Genomic DNA, 18352 nt, shown 5'->3' on the forward strand with positions numbered 1-18352 from the left:
TTTTGGCTAAGAAACTTAACCATTCCACCTCAGCTTGCTTACCTGGCTAGTGGGAATAATAATGCCTCCCTACTTCAGAGGAGGGTTGTGAAAATTAATGAATTACTGTTTATTGAAAGTTTTGGAAGCTAGAAAAGGCTTTACAAGTCTGAGGTGATGTTTTCATCATGCAGTTTCCAGGATCTAAAAGAGTACAGTGGCCCATTTGTGTGATGTGAAGTATGTCGGGGGTACAAGGACATCTTGGGAATCTATTTGCTCAGGAGCAATTTTTTTAAATATGTGTATCCAAAACAGATTATCATCTGGGCTCAGGGAATAAATTATGTATGGAGTTCCAGAAGCAGCACTGGAAGATTGCAAACTGCATGCTCCATTGCTATTTTGTGCGCTCATCTTAGGCCCACAATTCTGAAATCTTAGCCCCTACCATTAAGCCACCTCCTGAACTGCTTCTTTATTGTGTGGTGCTAGAACAAATTCAGTCTTTCAATAATTCTGTTTGTGTCATTATATTCCCCCCAGGAATAAATTTGACTTACTATTTCTAGTGTTTTTAGAAGCAGGCTTTGTGTTGGATTTTGTAAAGGAAAGGAAGACAGAGCGACATTTTAATTGGGTTATTTCACTGAGAGGTCAAATATAAAAAAATACTTATTGTCAGTGAAATTAAGGAAAAATATTTTTCTCTACATTTCTCATAGTTTACAAATTATAACGGATCATCAGGGGTTTTACCCACTTTCTCCATTGATCAGACTTTTATCTTCCATGTTTATGATGGGATGGAGGGAGTCTTACTTTTTCCTATTTGCCCCCATCCTAAAGAAAGAACAGGCACTGAGTAGAAACCCAGTGTGCTAAATTCAATGAAGCCAGTGGAGTTAGAGGGTGAAAGCTGCCCAAATGTTCAATTCCTCTATATGTGATAAAGGCAGAAGTTAGGGCAGATAGGGCAAGGTGGCTGACTAACAATAACATGGCTAACTACCTCTATGTGACACAGGATTTGACCAGCCTTGTGATTTAATCTTGAGTTACACAATATTTTGTAGTAGGATCAGAGTGCTGTTGTAGCCATGATGGTCCAGGAAATGTGAGCGAAAAATGGGAGTGTTTTGGCGATATTCAATTTGTTCTTTTAATTTTTTTAGGTCTATGTCTGCAAATGCACAGGCAGTTTTAATCTGTGTTAGAATCCAGTCCTAGTTGCAGCCAGTCACAGGGCCTGAGTAGATTTGAAGACGTCTAGTACTGTACCATTGGGCAGTTCAGTGCAGGAAGACCGAATATGCTTAACAGTAAGTTAAGCATCTTGTTTGACAGATCTTACAATCCAGAACTCTGCTCAGTGATGGTGTTTAATGGTCAAACATCCTGTTTTGTTTTGTTTTTTAAATTTTAGTCAATCATGTTGATGCTGATTTATTTTCATTTCCATAGTGTCAGCAGTGTGCTGAGCACTGTACAGACTTGTCTGAAAACACATTGCCTAATTCCTTGCTGCACTGCCCTTTTGATAGTTATTTACATTTTTGGAAAGTGGGTGCAAAATCCATCCATCCACCCACACTGAGAATGCCCTATTGCATACATAATCTGTAATATCCGACCGAAGGAAAATCCATACTAGAAGCCAGGGTTCTAATGGACTTTATCTAATCTCTAAAACAACTTCTTTTCCTGGATAGCATTTTTGAGTTTCATGCTGATGTTGATTTCTTATGTTTTTGCCATTGGGTAGGTAGGGGGTTATTGGGTAGAAGACTTTCAATATTATTAATGTGAATGGGAAGGCTTTTTACAAAAGAAAAGTTTGTAACATTTCTCTGGATTCCTCAAAAAGTCTGTTCAACAGTCAGATCTCTTTGATCAAAAACCCTACTAGAGCAGAATGAATAGTAATAACCTAGCACAAATGGTAGAGCTGAGCATTATGCCAAAAAATTCTATTTTTGGTTGTTCCTTCCTTTACAGTGGGCAGATCTACACAGCAAATATACTATGCCCAGCAGTGGTACCCTTGAAGAAGCTACATGAGTTGCATCTTAAATCAGAAGTGGTGTACCAGTGACAGTGCTAATTCGCAATGCTGAGTGACAGTGCCACTTAGCCCGGTCTCATTCTAGTTAGCCTACCCACAGGGCTGTGCAAATGCACCTATTCTGGCTTTTGTTTAAAAGATGGCCTATGCAGAGCAATTCAGTATGCTGCTTGGCACAGTTAATTTATCATGTAGATATTTGCTGTACCTTGTGATTATGGTTTCCACTTGTTCATTAGTTAACTTCTCAGTGGAGAACTGAAGGGCACTCTAGTTTATGGACCTCTTGGAATAAGTAAAGTTTAAAGCAAGATTTGGATGAGAGACTACACCTGAATATATTAGATGGAGAGTATTCCAGGTAGAAAGACATAAAAGAACTGGGGGGTTTTTTCTATATGCCTGTAGAGTACTTCCTATAATGGAGAGCCTTAACTGAGGCTTGTAGGTATTACTGCAGTACAAGTAATATCAATTATAATAAAAAGATTAATAAATAAAGGCTACTTTGTGCAGGGCCTTGGTGCAAGGACAGGGACATCATTGTTTTTGTATTGTATGATTTATTTCACTGGCATAACTTTGATATTGGGGCCACATGAAAGGAGTGAGTGCATGTGTGCAAGAGCGAGCAATTAAATTATTGTATCTACTCAAATCTAAGACAGGCTGCCTGCCTACAGTCATCATGGGGAGAAAAGCCCCTCATCTTTGGTTTGCATACAAAGAAGGGGGTGAGGGGACAAGTGGCTGCTGCAACACTGACTTTGGCCCTAAGCCTAGGTCAGGGCCAGACACAAACCCACATCAGCCTCCTGCCCCCCACCTCCACTTGCCTCTCTGCAGTTTCTGCCCCACCTCTGCCTTTCCCTCCTTACTGCCAGGTGGATCTGGGCTCTGGATTGGATTGGATTCCATCCTGGACACAGAGCACATGGCAGTTGTCCCCTGACCAACTAATCAGCAGTGCTGACACTATTTCATGGTTAGCAGGGGCTGCACTTCCATGTCTGGTGCTCTGGGAAGGAACAGAACCTAGCAGCATCTGACACTAAGGGGAGCGAGGAGAGGCAGAGGCAGAGACTGGGGAATGGAGGAAGGGGCAGAGATTGTGGGGAGCTGAGAGTGGGGGTGGTGGGGGGCTAGGAAAACTGCAAGGGAAAGAAGTTGGGGAGGAGGGGGCCACCTGACCCCCCAGCCACTGGTTTCCTTGCTGTCACAGGGGGAGGGGGTGAATTTAAGACTACCTTCTAATAATTATATTATATATCTGGAAAATTATAACAATTTCATACATTTTCCATATATAGAATCTAATTGAGGGGGTCATCTTAAATTCAGGGTCACCTTTAGATTCAGGTAAGTGGGACAGTCCATGAATTAGTAAAATGAAATAAGACAATCCATTAAAGAGCTCAAATGGATCAAAGGCAATCAATTAATAAGTAAGTCCAACGGAAAATTAAAATATAATCAATTAGTTAAAAGCATTTGACAACAAATATACAGTAATCAGTTAGTTTAAATAAACAGGACATCAAACAGTGAAATGCGGAAACAAAAGGAGTAGCCAAACCATATTGATATCATGAATGAAAGAGAGGAGGTGATAGCATTCACCTGGATCCCAGGCCTGTAGTTGGGACAGCATGAATTGCATCTAAACCTCAGCTTGCTCAGATCTAACACTCCTACCCTGCCCTGTGGAAGTGCAAATCTGTATATTGGTAGCAGAGCTCCACTACTATAAAAAGGTAAATCAAAACAATGAATTCAAGTACTCCTGAATTTGGGGGTGATTCTAATTTGAAGCTGAAACTAGACACAAAATCCAGTTTGGGACCATCTCTAGAGAAGTCAAAAGATAGTCTCATATTTGTGCCTATACACTGCTCCATGTTACAGTATATCACCATGCTGTATGTATGACAGTTTTTGTCTGAATGTCCTGACACAAGTTTTCCATGAAAACATTTTTATTGTGCATTTAATTTATGTATGAAGATGGATTCTCAGATATTTATATGTTAAATTTAAATATTAAAAGCACTTTAAAAGCACTTTCTTTGGGGTGTGAATCCAAGTCTGACACTCTCAAGGAGCCCATCTCTCAAAATCCATTTCCCACCAAACCATCGATATAAACAGTGGGAAACTGGAGAGGGACTGAACTGGATCTGAATCTGGACTTTGCTACTGGGGTTTCTTTCCACACTGTAGGTACAAGAAAGAATTCCCCACCCCCCCAGGAAATTGATTCAGTCTACTGTCCTGTACTGTTGAGGCCTTTCCTCTAAAAGAACTGTCAGTGCTCTTTTAGGACTCCATGTACTACTTGATGCCTTTCTAACTCAGGTGGGCTATTAAAATAATGTGGCATCCTCCTAGAGTTGGTTTGGAACAGCACTCATTAAAAGATGCAGGCTGCAGATATAAACTTCTGGTCAGAGAGAAAGAGTATGCACTTCCTCTGGGGGGTTGTTTGTGTGTTTGTTTGTTTCCCTCTTTAACTGTGTGATTTCAAGATCAAAAACCCTGAATAACCTTAGCACAGTTTGAATTATATAATTGTGCTGCCGAGAGTCATGTGACTGGCTGTCTGAGTAATTTCCTGCAGAAGGAAATAAATTGCATGTTAAAAAGCTCAACAAATAGTGTTTAAAATAAAAATTATAGACATATAGGACATAGGATTTTATCACTTCATTTGAAATCAGTTACTGCTGTAACAGCTGCATGGAGATTTGATTTATGGTTCACAGCTTAGTGATTTGATGGGATAGAGAACAGGTGGGACTAGCTGGACCTATGGCTTGGTTTCTCTTTCCTTCAACAATATACTCTGTCTCCGAAACTGGTTGCATCTAATGCTGAACAAAATGACTGGTTCCTTGGAAACCTCAGCCAGAAACTAGGAACCATTGCCTTGTGGAGGTAAGCAGCAACCACATTCCTTATAGCCTGTGAGCTTAAATCCATTATTACTTTTTCTGTGACTGTAAAACAGAAGGAGGAAGAGGGGGAGAGAGAGAGCATCTGGCACATCTGTAAACTGTGCCAGGGTCCACTAAAAACGTATTTATAGGTAATATATGAGGGGGAGGAGATGAGGGGTAGAAACTGAATGTAATTTTTTATTTTATAAATGCCTTGATGCTGTTCCCAGAGCTGTTAATTGGATTGATTGTTCTGACCTCTTGATCTTCCTTTTCTATGCGAGTTGAATCAGTGAATTGTAACTTGTTTTCAACTGGCTGAATCAGAAGGAGAAGGGGCTGTCTGGCACTGTGAGGCTGGGTGTGTGTGTGTAGTGCTGTGTGTGTATATTTTCAGACCCCAACACTTAAGGAGACTGTTGCTCAGATTCAGAAAGCACAGCTGTTGCAGACAGAGTGTGAAAGCCGCTTTGTGATTTCTATCAGGTAGGCAAGCTCATAAAGCATATGTTTTTTCCTGCATATGTTCCTTTTTCAAAGTACTGATAATTTATATAAACACAGCATGGTCTTCAAAGTCCTTCTGTCTGTGTTGGTCAGTCTTAGTTAATGACTGCAGCTGCCTGTGCCCAAAAGCCATCTTGTGTGAATGAGAGGAGACTGTTAGCTGTTCAGAAAATAAGTAAGGCATCTGGGATTCGCAATGTAGAGGATTAACTTGCAAATCCGACTGCAACAGAGGTAGTATCATTGCAGCACTCATGATTGTTTGAGAAACCCTAGAAAGTTATAGAGGAGACTGCAGTGGTTAAGTGCAGACTGACTTGAGCAGTCTCTCTGGAAAATGAGGGAGAGGGCTAGAAAAAGTTGAGGGAAGAGGGATATGATCTACTGCCCTGCATTTGCATCCAGTTGCTGACATGTGAAAGAAACATACTCCAGGAGAAGGAATTCTCTAATTGCTTGTAGGGACTGTGTTATAACACCTATACTGAAGCCCAAAATCAGAGGCTGGGGAAAAGGCTTGCCCTTAATAATTCATATTGAATGGGAGTTTAAACGTTGATTTCATCTTTATTCAGTACTGTGGTTTTGTGGAATAGAGCAATTTCAGGCTAAAAGAGGAACGAAAGGGAAAAGAAGATTCAAGATTAAAAAGAAAAAGTGTAAAAACAAACATTGGTTAGGACATAAAGTAACAAGTCTATAAATGCTATTTTTAGAAATTGTAGCCTCCTGAATCATAGCACTGAGTGCATTAATTTGTCCTCCTAATACCCCTGTAAGGCAAGCATTCATATGCCTACTATTGATGTGGGAAAACCAAGGCACATAGGTGTGAGTTTATCTATGGTCCAAGTCAGACTGTGCCAGAACACATGGCTAGTGGAGGTTTGTTGACAAGTTGCACAGGACAGCAGGACTATTGATCTGTATGACAGCCTTGGCCATGATGAAGGACTATGAATAATTTAGGATGTAGTACAGTTCTATTGTGATATTACCACATTCATGCTATAGACAAAAATAATAGTAAGGGTTGGACTACAGACTTCCCTCACCATGCCAGGCCATTGTGCAGTGAATAGTAAATGTATAGCATAACTTGCCTTAAATCAAACACAAAGTTTTTAACAGATTGCGGAATAGACAATAAATTCACCATGGAAGCTTCTCCCTCCTCTCCCATCACCCCCTCCTTTGGTATAATACAATTATACCTTAGCTTGGGTGTTTACTTTCTCCTTACATACAATTCCTACTGCAGTTTCAACCAGCTAGGCTAGGAACAGACATTCAAAAAGCCTGAGCCTGAATTGATTCAATCTTTGCAAGTTAGTCTAACCTACAAAGCTTGAACTGATTTGGAGGTGAATAGACATTCCCTTTTCATTTCAGATATGCAGACACATGCCTGCAGTGGTTCAGGCTAGAAGCCAGGGGGTACTATAACAGCCCTCCCTCCCATTCTATAGTGCTGAACTGAGAGGGGGCAAGGCCAGAACCCAGCAGGATGCTCTGATTAAGAAGGGCACCCAGCAGGGAGTTGATAACACAGTGTTTATCACCCCTAACTCAGTGTTTATCAGTGAATTAAGAAAACAAAAGCTTCTCTCACTTGTTCAAGCTCTTCTTTAACAATGTTTGCCAAGGAAGGAATGGAGGGACATTACCAGCTGCCTGTTGATTAGCTCCAAAAAGCCCTAAGCCAACACTGTGCCATCTGCCTTTGTTCTGTCTGTCTCCCACAGCACAGACCCTAGCTAGCACATGGTCTGCTAGCTAATGCTGAGAGATGTCTGTGTAAGGCAGAGGGAAGGGGGGAATCCCTGCTTCAGCAGGGAGTGGGAGGTGGGGGGGGTGGGCGAAGAGCAGAAGGAAACCAGGCAGACCCTGCTGTACCTGCAGTCTCTGCCAGAGCTGCAGCCAGGGAGCAGAGAGGAGAGGCCAGCCCAGCTCTCTAGAGCAGAGAGCCCCGCCCAGCCCAGAGAGTATGCCAGGGTGCTGGGCAACTCTGATTTAAGTTAAATCAGGAAGGGGTCTGGGACATGCATTAAATAAACTGGTTTGACCCGAATCAGTTAAGTCTGATACTACATTCAATGAGGTTTAACTCAAACTGATTTCAGCCATTTTGAAACTGGTTTATGTGCACTGAACATCTGTTCTGTTACAGATTTAAACCAGTTTCTCATCACTTAAACCAGTTTATGTGTAATGTCTGTCCCTAGCCTTAGTGTTATTCTCTAGTGCTGTTGTGTGGAAATCTTTCATGTTAGCTAAGGCAGCTTTTCAGCTGTATCAGCTATATCACTAAGTGATATAATCCATGAACTATATATACAGTAGTGTGTAAATCTGTAAATTAACATTTCAAGATCGCTGAATAAAAGGTGCCATGAATGAACGTTGGCCTTCTTTAAAAGTCATGTTACATATCCTACTGTACATTTGGAAGTTTGTATGTGTTTGCATTGTTTACTGACTTGCTTATTCTTTCAGTCTGTAGTTATTGGAGACACTTGCAATAAAAAGTTGTAGCTGAATATTTGAAACATATGCATGCTCTGTCAGATCTGTTGTTTGAAACATGTACATGTGTCTCCTGTGCAACAGAAACAACAGATGCAGTTAGAATAGGTCAGGTTCTGCCACCCTTAAATCATATCTAGTGGGGCCTCCTTACCTCACAACAACTCCTGGAGGGGCAGAGCAGGATTATACACACACACACACACACACGCTAGCCAATTGTCTATCAAGAATGATGGGGGGGGGCAGGTGGGGACAGTGTGCTGCCACCCACCAACCCGTGCTGCCGCAGCTCCCCAGGGGGAAGTTTGCGCCACTGTGCCCCTCTGTCAGCCACTGCCTCCAGCACCGCTGGCCTCGCCCCCTCCCCCACACCCCAGCCCTGCTCCTTGAAGGCAGGAGTACACCACCATGAAGGCAGGGACAGAGCAGGAGGAGAGGGGGCAAGGCTTTTGTTTTTTTAATGCGCTGTTAAATACTGAGTTAGGGGTGATAAACACCATGTTATCAACTCCCTGCTGGGTGCCCTCCTTAATCAGAGTATCCTGGCAGGTCCTGGCCATGCCCCCTCTCAGCACTGTGGAAGAGAAGCGAGGGCTGTTCTAGTGCCCCCTGGCTTCTAGCCTGAGCCACTGCTAGCCTCGCCCCCTTGCTCTGTCCCCTCTATCCCTGCCATCATGGCAGTGCTCCGCACTCTGATTGGTTGTTTTACTAACCAAAGTGCTCCAAGAGTGTTACAGACAGACAAAGCCCTTTATGATATAAAAATATAGATAGATCTATATCTATATGTATACATCTATATCTATATCTCTCATGAATTGGGTACTAGGACTACAAACCCCCAAGTCCTTCAGCTTCTAAAGTGCAAACCTCAACTGCTCAAGATAAAGAAGGAATTCTGTAGTAGTTGGTACTGGTATTTCCCTTAACCACCCAGTGGGCTATAGCCAATAGAAAGCATAATTGCTCACCACCTTCTTTGTACAAAGCCAGTGAATTAAATCTCCCTGCAGCACAATGTCCCAAGGTAGGCACATTTTGTCTAATTCATACTTGTCATCATCTGTTGACTTCAATAGAGAATCTGGTCAAATAGGAGCAGATAGTACAGATCCATTGATTTTCATAAGTGGTAGTCAGCCAAACCATAGATTAGATCAGAGATATCAAAAATATGGCCCATGGGTTGCATTTGGCCCACCGAGCCCTATCATCTGGCCCACAGTGCTGCATGTGAGATACAGACTGGTGTGCACCATGCACTGGACCCAGCCACATGCATTAGATGTGGCATGCAGAGCCCATCTCGCACAAGCTACACACAGCATGGGGGGCTGGCACATGCTACACACAGCATACAGAGCCAGTCTGGGGCATGCACTACATGCAGCATCCATGCCAGACTGGCCCTGAATTCTAGATCTGGAGCTGATCTGGATCAGGCCCACAGACTGGCCGCATGTGCCAGATCCAATGGGGAGAGCCAGTCTGCATTAGCTCCACATGCAGCATGTGCCCCAAACTAGCCCCGCACAGTGTAGTATATGCCCTGGACCAGCCCCAATCAACATGCTCTGTGTTTAGCTGCAGCCAGCATGTACAGCATATGGTGCACAGGGCTGGAGCAAGTGCATGCACTGCAAGCAGAGCTGGTCCAGGCCATGCAACACCCACACCAGATCAGCCCTGAATGCTGGATCTGGCAGATGGGGCTGGTCTGTGGGCCCAATCCAGCCCATAAACCTATTCTGCCCCTCAACCAGCCCATGGAGTGAGATTATTTTGACACCCCTGGATTAGATCACCAGTATTTCTGAGGCTAAGTACAGACAGTCAAAAAGCCTGAGGCTGAATTGATTTAGTCTTTGTAGGTTAGTTAAGCTTCAGAAATTAAACTGAGAAACAACTGGCCAGACATTCACTTTTGATTCAGGAAGTGCAGCCACATACCTGCAGCGGGGGGTGCTAGAGCACAGCTGTCTGGAACGTAGCCACCATGGACTGTGTGTGTGCTTCCTCTTCCTGCTGTCCCCAAGGTCTCTGGGATTTGCAATCCAAAATTACAGCAGCAGGACTATGCAGGGTTGCTCATCACTTCTTCCTTCTTCCAGGTGCCTCTGGAATTTATAGTCCACAGTCACAGCCAACAGTAAATTTTTAGCAGGGCAGGGCAGGGCAGTTCTGTACTCAGGAAAAGCAGGGTTTAACCCACATCCCTGGCCCTAGACCCCAGCTTGGGTTTTCCTGGGGGGGCAGTCCCTGCCTCCCTGCACCTACCCTTCCCTGCTGTACCAGACAGCACAGCCCAGCCCAGGGCTTCAAAGCATGCTGGGATGCTGGGGGACTGTGATTAAACTTGAGCTAGGCATGGGTCTGGAATAGAAGTTCCATAAACCAGTTTGACCCAAATCAGTTAAGTCTGATACTACATTCAGCCAGGTTTATTTTAAGCCAGTTTCAGCCATTTTGAAACTGGTTTATATACTGAACTTCTGTTTACATACTGGTACTGAAACTGGTTTATATACTGGTTTATGTACACTGAACTTCTGTTCTGTTACAGGTTTAAACCAGTTTCTGATTATTTAAACCGGTTTATGTGTAACCTCCATCCCTAGCCTGAACGAACCATCATGCTTCATTGGATACACAATCTGCGAATTCTAATCTCAAATTGGAATTTATCTGAGGAGACTGGATTGATAAACTATGATGGCGATGAATAATTTAAAACAGTCTTTTATACATTGATTGAATAAATAATAATGGTTCCAAAGGAGATATTATGATCTAAATAAGATGACTGATCGGTAGCTTTAAACTTTGGCCTGACCTGCAGTAGGAGACCATAATGGGTCTTCAAAGAGTCCAGATTCCACTCTCGATGAACCTCCTAATTATGGTACTTAGGGCTGAGGTCATTAGAATGATTTAGAAGCTTATTTGAAAACTTGTGTTTTAATATTAACCTAAACAAATTACAAAGGACTACATTTAAGTAACATTAATCAGTTGATGAATCCAGAAGCAGTGAATTAAAGTCATAAAGGAATGAAAATTGAGGCTAATACTTTAGTCATGAATTTGGCTGGCTTAGTAGCATGCCTGCCTCCTGAGAAATCTTGCTGTACATTCTATCCAGTGTTGCTACAGCAGCGCTATGCAAAATGTTCACAGTTAATCCTGAAGCTGTGTGAAACACATTGGCTTTCTTATTTCCTTACAATTCATAACTCAGCTCAGGCTTGTTAAACCATTCATGAAATAGGGAAATCCAACACTGTTTTCTCTGCTTTAAGAAATGTAGAGCTTTTTTTACTTCCATTATACTTTTTTTTCTCCATGTTTAAGCTACTGTTTCTAAAAGAGAAAAAATGCTTGCAACAGCACTTAGGGCCTTTACTATCTTTCTGTCCTGCATAAAAGGGTAACTTTTTAAATGTGGTTTTTCAATAGATTTCTTCTTACAGAGTTAAAAAAAAATTCTTTAAGGACCGGCTGGAATTTTAAAGAACAGGAGCTGTAAGCAAAGGTCTAGGCTAGGTAAAAAGAGCATTATTTTTAAAGTAGTTTTTGTCCTGCTTCTAGGTTTAGCAGAATAATAGACTATAAATACAAAAACGCATATAGCTGGCCTGAATTCATAGCATGCCAGAACACAATGGAACTTCACTCTCAAATGGCTCAAGTTCTTTTCTAAATCTAGAATCCATGTTCTTCAACAAAGCTCTAATATAGGCAAAATAGTTTTTCCCATCATTTTTCCTAGCATATTGAGCTCACTTTTAAGAAAATCTGGACCACTTCATAGTAGATCAAAATCTTAAAAATTCTGCAGTTTCAGTTTGAAAGTGAGTGAAACTCAACAATGGTTGCAAAACTTTGAGAAGTGTACTTGTTCAAGCTATGAAATTTTGAGCATGTTTGCATAAAATACCTGGATAGGAACTGAATAAAATCTTTGCATAATCTTCAGAGAAATTTACTGCTGAGTTTTGCTGAACTCCCAACTGCCTGGCATTCCTTTGATGGTACTGTACTTTCAGAAGCACTCTTCATTTCATGGCGTGTAATGGTTTGAGGTTTTGGGGTTTGCTTGGATTTTTTTTAACTGTCTTATATGTTGTCTGCAACAACAGGAGTTTAAGTCTAGGTGAACCTTTATTCCAAAATTACTTAAGCATACAGCTTTTGTTTTCCAGTTCAATAATTTATATACAACTCTAATGCAAAGCACTTTAAAAAATAATCATCCACAGTTTCCCACTGGGAGTTGGAAATGATACCCAGAGGGGGAGAACATGCACATGATATCAACATAGCAGTAGGTCTAGGGCCAAATTCATTCCTGGTTTAGCTCTATCATTGGAATCAGTGGAATTACAGCAGGGATGACTTTGTGCCCTCCTTCTGCCTTTTCCACCTTTTGCTTCGTGCAGTGAAATGAACTAAAACTTTACAGACTTGTAGAACACAGTTCCTGTTAACAGAAAATTTCTGCAGATTAGTTGGGCTGCAGTGTTTTTAATTCCTGCTTTATTATAAATGACTGTTATGTCATGACAATGAGATTTCTTTCCAGTTTAACTGGTTGAATATTGCTGATAGAAGCTGCTGGGCTTTTTGCTAGTATGGTATGTTCAGCCCTTCTTTACTAACATTTTGTTAAATCATTATGGAAAAATAGTCATTTCTTGCTGACCTTTCGACCTCTGATAAGCGCCTGCTGGACAAGCGAATGAGACAAGGAAAGATGTTTTAATTAGTCTTGCTGATCACTCTTTGCCAGGATATATAGGGGTGGATCCAGGGTGGTGAGGTTGTACCCCCACCCCCTTTTGATTCCTGCAGCAGGGGTAGGGAAGAGGGGCCCAGGTCCTAATCAAGGCTGTGGGGGCAGGGAAGAGAGGAAAGAGTTGGCTTTGTACTCTTACCAGCTCTGCTGTGGCTGGAGTAGTAGCGGCAGTGGGTGGGGTTAGGGCAGAGGCTTAGCAGGCCCTGGGTAGAGTGGGGTGGCAGTGAGGAGAAATATTATGCCAGCCATAGGTGATGTGTAGGGGAGGGCAAGGGGGGGGCACATCCACGCCCCACCCCCCGAGATTGGCCCTCACAAGCCGGGGAGTGGGGGCACTGAGCAAAGCATCAATGGCACTTTTGGTTTTGCCTCTGGTGCTTCCGGGGTCGGCAGTTGGCCGCTGGGGGACCCTCCTCATACCCCTCGGTCAGCGATCAGCTGCTGGGAGACCCCTCCCCTGGTTGGCGATTGGCCACTGGTGCCCCCCCAGACTCAGGAGGCACCAGTCGCCCATCATGCCAACTGTTGGAAAACAGAAGTGGTAGTGGCAGTGTTACCTACAACATTTTGGGCTCCTTGCACTCCAGCTCCTGTGGAGGGGCCATGGGTGCAGACAGAGGCTCTGGCTGCAGTAGCTGGGAGATGGGTTCCCCCATAGCTGCAGCAGCCCCCATAGTGTGAGCTTGCGAGAGGGCCATTAGGCTGTTGTCCAGGGCTCATGCCCTGCTTGCCCCCTCCCCTGACTTACTAGTCTTCCCCCAGCTACAGCAGCTGGAGCCCAGTTCTGCGCCACAGCAGCAACAACAGGAGTGGGACCCCAACCAGGCCTGGTAATGCCACCACCCCACCTGCCATTTTCTGGTGGTCAGCATGATATTCTCCCCCACCCCTCTCTGCCCAGGATGTGAAAGCCCACAAGAACAGGATGAGGGTAAAGGCGGCAGCAGGGCCACATGGGGCCAGGGACATGCAGAGCCTCCCCAACTTCCCACCATGGGGCAGGAAACGGGCTGCTTCCTCACCCATTGACTCCTCTCCTGTGGAGCACCCTGGATTGGCTGAGCCTAGGGCTCTGCTTGGCGAGATGCTCAGTCTCCCCCTTTGGTGGGCTGTTCTCCCTCCCTGTCAGCAAAAGAGGCATGGGGTTGCACCTTCCTTTTCAAAATCTTATCTCCACCCATACCAAAATATGTAGTCAGGGAAAATTGATGATTGAGAGAATCCTAATAATACATTTAAATATTTCATTGAGTGTCCAAAGCATGAAGTAGAAGATTACGAAGATAGACAAAAGACAAACAACTATTTTTATTAGCATAAAAGTTAAAGAAACAGGAGCCTTCCCTCCTAAAGGTCTGGTTTAACTGGAGGTATCCATACAATATAGTTGCCTCACTATTTTTTGTCTCTTGTCTAAAGGCTCAGCACAGACCCAGTGCAGATGAGTAATACATATCTCTTAGTGAAAACATCCCAGCCTTAAAATGAGAGCTGAAGGCATTAAATGAGAACATCAATATTGGTATCAATATAGGGCTGACCTAAATGGGGAATACAGGTTTAAAATCCCAATCTTGGCCTCTCTCTGTTTTTCACACAGAAATAAAATTATCTGTAGAATTGTGGGGCTTTTTGTCTTATAACTTATCTACAGAAATAACCATTGTTATCTTTTACTTATTAAAAGATACAGGAATAGCTTTTAGAAGTATCATATCAAGGCATGGCACCATTGTGAGAGACATTGAACCAATGACTAAAACCAAAACAAACTACATCTGAGAGCCCACAGGCTAGAATTATAAGAGGAGTCTCAACTTTTGGCTAAACATGCAAATTAGTAATGCTCACAGATGCCTGCTAAGAATTGGACTGAGATGAGAATTTCATATGCTACAGGGGAGCAAACACTGATTCAAAGGTGACAACTTTGGGTCGCTCCACTTGGCACTACTGTATTTTAATCACCAATTGAGAAATGAAAGGCATCATAATCTATTTACCAATTCCATAAGCTAGCAAGTAAACTTTTGTAAGACTGTAAACTCCATAACACAGGCAAAGAGACACAATAAATATTGACCTCTAGTACTATATGTATGTTATATCTGGGAGTCAAAAGAATAGCTTTTGGATTTTATTTTATTTTTTTACATTCAGTGAATCCAGACCCAGACTTCAGCTGAAAGAGGTCTTATTTATGTAGTAATGACATCAAGCAAAATATTTGGTTTTATTTTTCAAGCCAAGATCCTTTTTGTGCCTGGATACCAAAATCTTTAATTTCTATTTGGGAAATTATGTAACTGAGTTTGTAGATCAGACTTGGCTACTTTACAAATAAGATAAATTTCTGAACAGGTTTCTTTTGGGAGAGAAGCATAGCATTATATTGAGCTGAAGGTAGTCAGATAGGGATGGGGGCATTTTTATAGGCAGGAATATCATTCAGATGCTTTTGAATGTTTCTTAAACTCTGTTGCTGTTTTCAAGCCAGGGAGAACTCTTGTTACACTGGTTACAGCCTTCTCTGTAACTAAGCTTTCCTGCTTAGAAGTTGCTGTTATTAGAAAAGAGACTGAGTGTTGATACAACCACTCTATGCCACATGTTACTTCTGCTTCTTGTTGTTTCATGTGTCCAGAATCATGCTTAGTTGAATGAAAGGCATCATTCTGATGTTACTAATATGATTCGAAGTTGCACAATTCAGCTGAAAAATATTTTTAATGACTAGATTGCAATGTTTGGTTCTGTTTTATGCCTAACATTGCAGTGATTTTGGGGTGCTTAGCTTGAGGCACCATAAAGGACATCATTTTCAGGAAGTTCCAAGGAACGGACCTTACATCTTTAAGGTATCTAAAACTGTGCGCCCAGGATTGCTGGTCACATGGGAATTTAAGCCTTAACATTTGCTTCATTTCCTTGTTATTTTAAATAGCCATTCTTTCAGACCTCAAGGGACAAGGAGATGAATCACAACCTGGTGACATTCCATTAGAAAAGCGAAATTCTTTTGAAGTGTCTATCCAATTATGTGCTCTAATAAAGAGTAACTTTCAGCTTGTCAAAACCTCAGAGATTAAATGTGATAGGGGAATAAGAAACCTTGTCCAGTTCAAACTAAAAGTTTGCATGTGACTCATTTTCCTCTCCTTAAAAAAAAAAGAAAAGAAAAAAAACGTATATATAGGCAAGTTGTGGCATCAGCAAACAAAAAGCACGTGTCTGTTTCTCACACTATCTTTCTATGTTGTGTGGGTGTTCCAGTTTACATGAGAACACAGGGGCTGTGCCTTTGCTGTGCTCACAGCATCTGTATATAATAAGTGCCAACTCACTGGAGATGATACCTAATTACAGCTCATGTTACAAAGTGGAACAGTAGTAGTCCTTGAGAATGGGAGTTTCAATTCTGCACTGAGCTTGATACTGATGGGTAGCAGAGATCTAATGAGAATGGCTGCAACTATAGGGTATAAGTTGAAGAGGGGCATAGGTAAGTTGATCTAGGTGTCCTTTCATCATATTGAGCCAGGCATGGAGCAGGAAAACTGAGATCCCCTTCCAGAAGGTTGTAGCATATCATTGGTCAGTCAGGTTAGGATCATGGGAGAGAAAGGAAATAATCCTTTGATTTTGACTCTGTTTCCTAACCTGTTGCCATTCCATTTCAGAAGCCACCATAGGATATTTGTAATTTTTCTGAGACTGAAAAATAGCTGCATCTTCTTCTGATACTGTAGTATCACTTTACAGCTACCCATTTTAGATAACTCAAAAGACATGCATTTTCCAATGCTTAGAGAGTGAACATATTCTCCCTGTGACTCTCCTACCCCCTGTCAGTCTCAAAAAGGGAATCCAGAGTTCACCCCAAATACATAGGGAATTCATTAGCATTGATGCTTGCATCATATTAAAAAGAAATACAGTTTTTTTTCCTAGCTGTAATGCTGATGGAATTGAAGGGGATCCAGTTAGACCAGGGATGGGCAAAATACAGCCTGCAGGCTGGATTCAACCCATCAGGCCATAAAAATTTTAGAAAATATTTATCTGCTCCTGGCTGCCTGTCAAAGATGACAGGAGCCAGGTGCAGTAGGACCCTGGGGGAGCTGTTAGCAGGATGCAGCCGCCCCCTCACGCTCCCCCCCCAGCCATTTCCTTGCCTTCCTGCCCCCACACTGCTTCAACACCATGTGGCTCCTGGCTGCATCGCCAGCCCATGGGAGCGTGTGTGTGTGTGTGTGTGTGTGTGTGTTCATAGGGTGAGTCCCAAAGGCAAACCCCCCCATACACATGCACCCACACCCCCCTTGCACTGCCATACATGGAGACCCCCACACCCACACCCCCTCACACATCCTAGTCATGCTCCCACCACGCACAGCCCCCACAAAGCCCATACCCACCCACACCCCACATATCTACACACACACCCACATGCTCCCTCACCCCACACCCACAACCCCACACCCATCCACACCCACAGACGCACCCACACCCACACACTCCCCCATGCCCCACATACCCACAACCCCCCACAAACCTATACCTGGCCCCGCACAATATACAAGAGTAAGTCTTCTTTTTCAGCTATTGTGCAATCGCCTCTATGTACACTACACAAATGCATGTAAACCAGGACAAAAATAGTTTTTGAAATCAAGTTAATGAATGTTTTAGATGTTCACTTTTTAGAATATAATTTGGTATTTTTCTGGGTCCAAAATGGCAAAACCCTTTGCTGAAAGGAGTATTTCTGGGGTCAGGGGGAGGGATTTCTGGTGGCAAAGGTCAGGGGCTAGGGGGAGGAACTTCCAGTCACAAGATGATGGCCAGGGTGCAGGGCACCTACCAAGGGGTGGGGCTACTCATGCAGCCCTCGACAGCCTGCCAAAACTCAGCAAACGGTCCTCTGCCCAAAATAATTGCCTGCTCCTGAGTTAAACAAACTTCTGAATATTGTAGCAAAACCTCCAGCTGCCAGTACTGAAGGCACTGGCCAACATCATTGCAGAGCCACTGGCAGGAATATTTGAACACTCGTGGCGTACGGGCCAAGTCCCGGAGGACTGGAAAAGGGCCAATGTGGTCCCCATTTTCAAGAAGGGGAGGAAGGAGGACCCAGGCAACTATAGGCCAGTCAGTCTCACCTCCAACCTTGGCAAAGTCTTTGAAAAAATTATCAAGGCTCACATATGCAAGAGCCCGGCAGGACAAATTATGCTGAGGGGAAACCAGCACGGGTTCGTGGCAGGCAGATCGTGCCTGACCAATCTAGTCTCTTTTTATGACCAGGTTACGAAACTCCTGGACACAGGAGGAGGGGTGGATGTCATATACTTAGACTTCAGGAAGGCCTTCGATACGGTATCCCACCCCATACTGGTGAACAAGTTAAGAGGCTGTGACGTGGATGACTACACAGTCCGGTGGGTGGTGAATTGGCTAGAGGGTCGCACCCAGAGAGTCGTGGTGGATGGGTCGGTTTCGACCTGGAAGGGTGTGGGCAGTGGGGTCCCACAGGGCTCG

General features: G+C 43.2%; 1 protein-coding gene across 11 annotated transcripts in view; it reads left to right on the forward strand.

Moving 5' to 3' along the window:
* The window catches only part of PHACTR1 (phosphatase and actin regulator 1), a 471624-nt gene that overhangs the window by 197179 nt on the left and 256093 nt on the right, over positions 1 to 18352 (forward strand). The window contains exon 1 of one of the 11 annotated variants that reach the window (XM_006025437.3): positions 3778 to 3798. The exons of 8 other annotated variants lie outside the window; for them this stretch is intronic. The gene's annotated coding sequence lies outside the window, so the exon portion shown is untranslated. Of the gene's footprint in view, positions 1 to 3777; positions 3799 to 4833; positions 4979 to 5428; positions 5467 to 18352 lie in introns of those variants that run through there. 2 more of the 11 variants (XM_006025434.3, XM_006025433.3) reach the window with 2 other exon arrangements.

Source organism: Alligator sinensis, unplaced genomic scaffold, assembly GCF_000455745.1.
Source record: "Alligator sinensis unplaced genomic scaffold, ASM45574v1 scaffold253_1, whole genome shotgun sequence".
In the NCBI taxonomy this organism is placed as follows: Eukaryota; Metazoa; Chordata; order Crocodylia; family Alligatoridae; genus Alligator; species Alligator sinensis.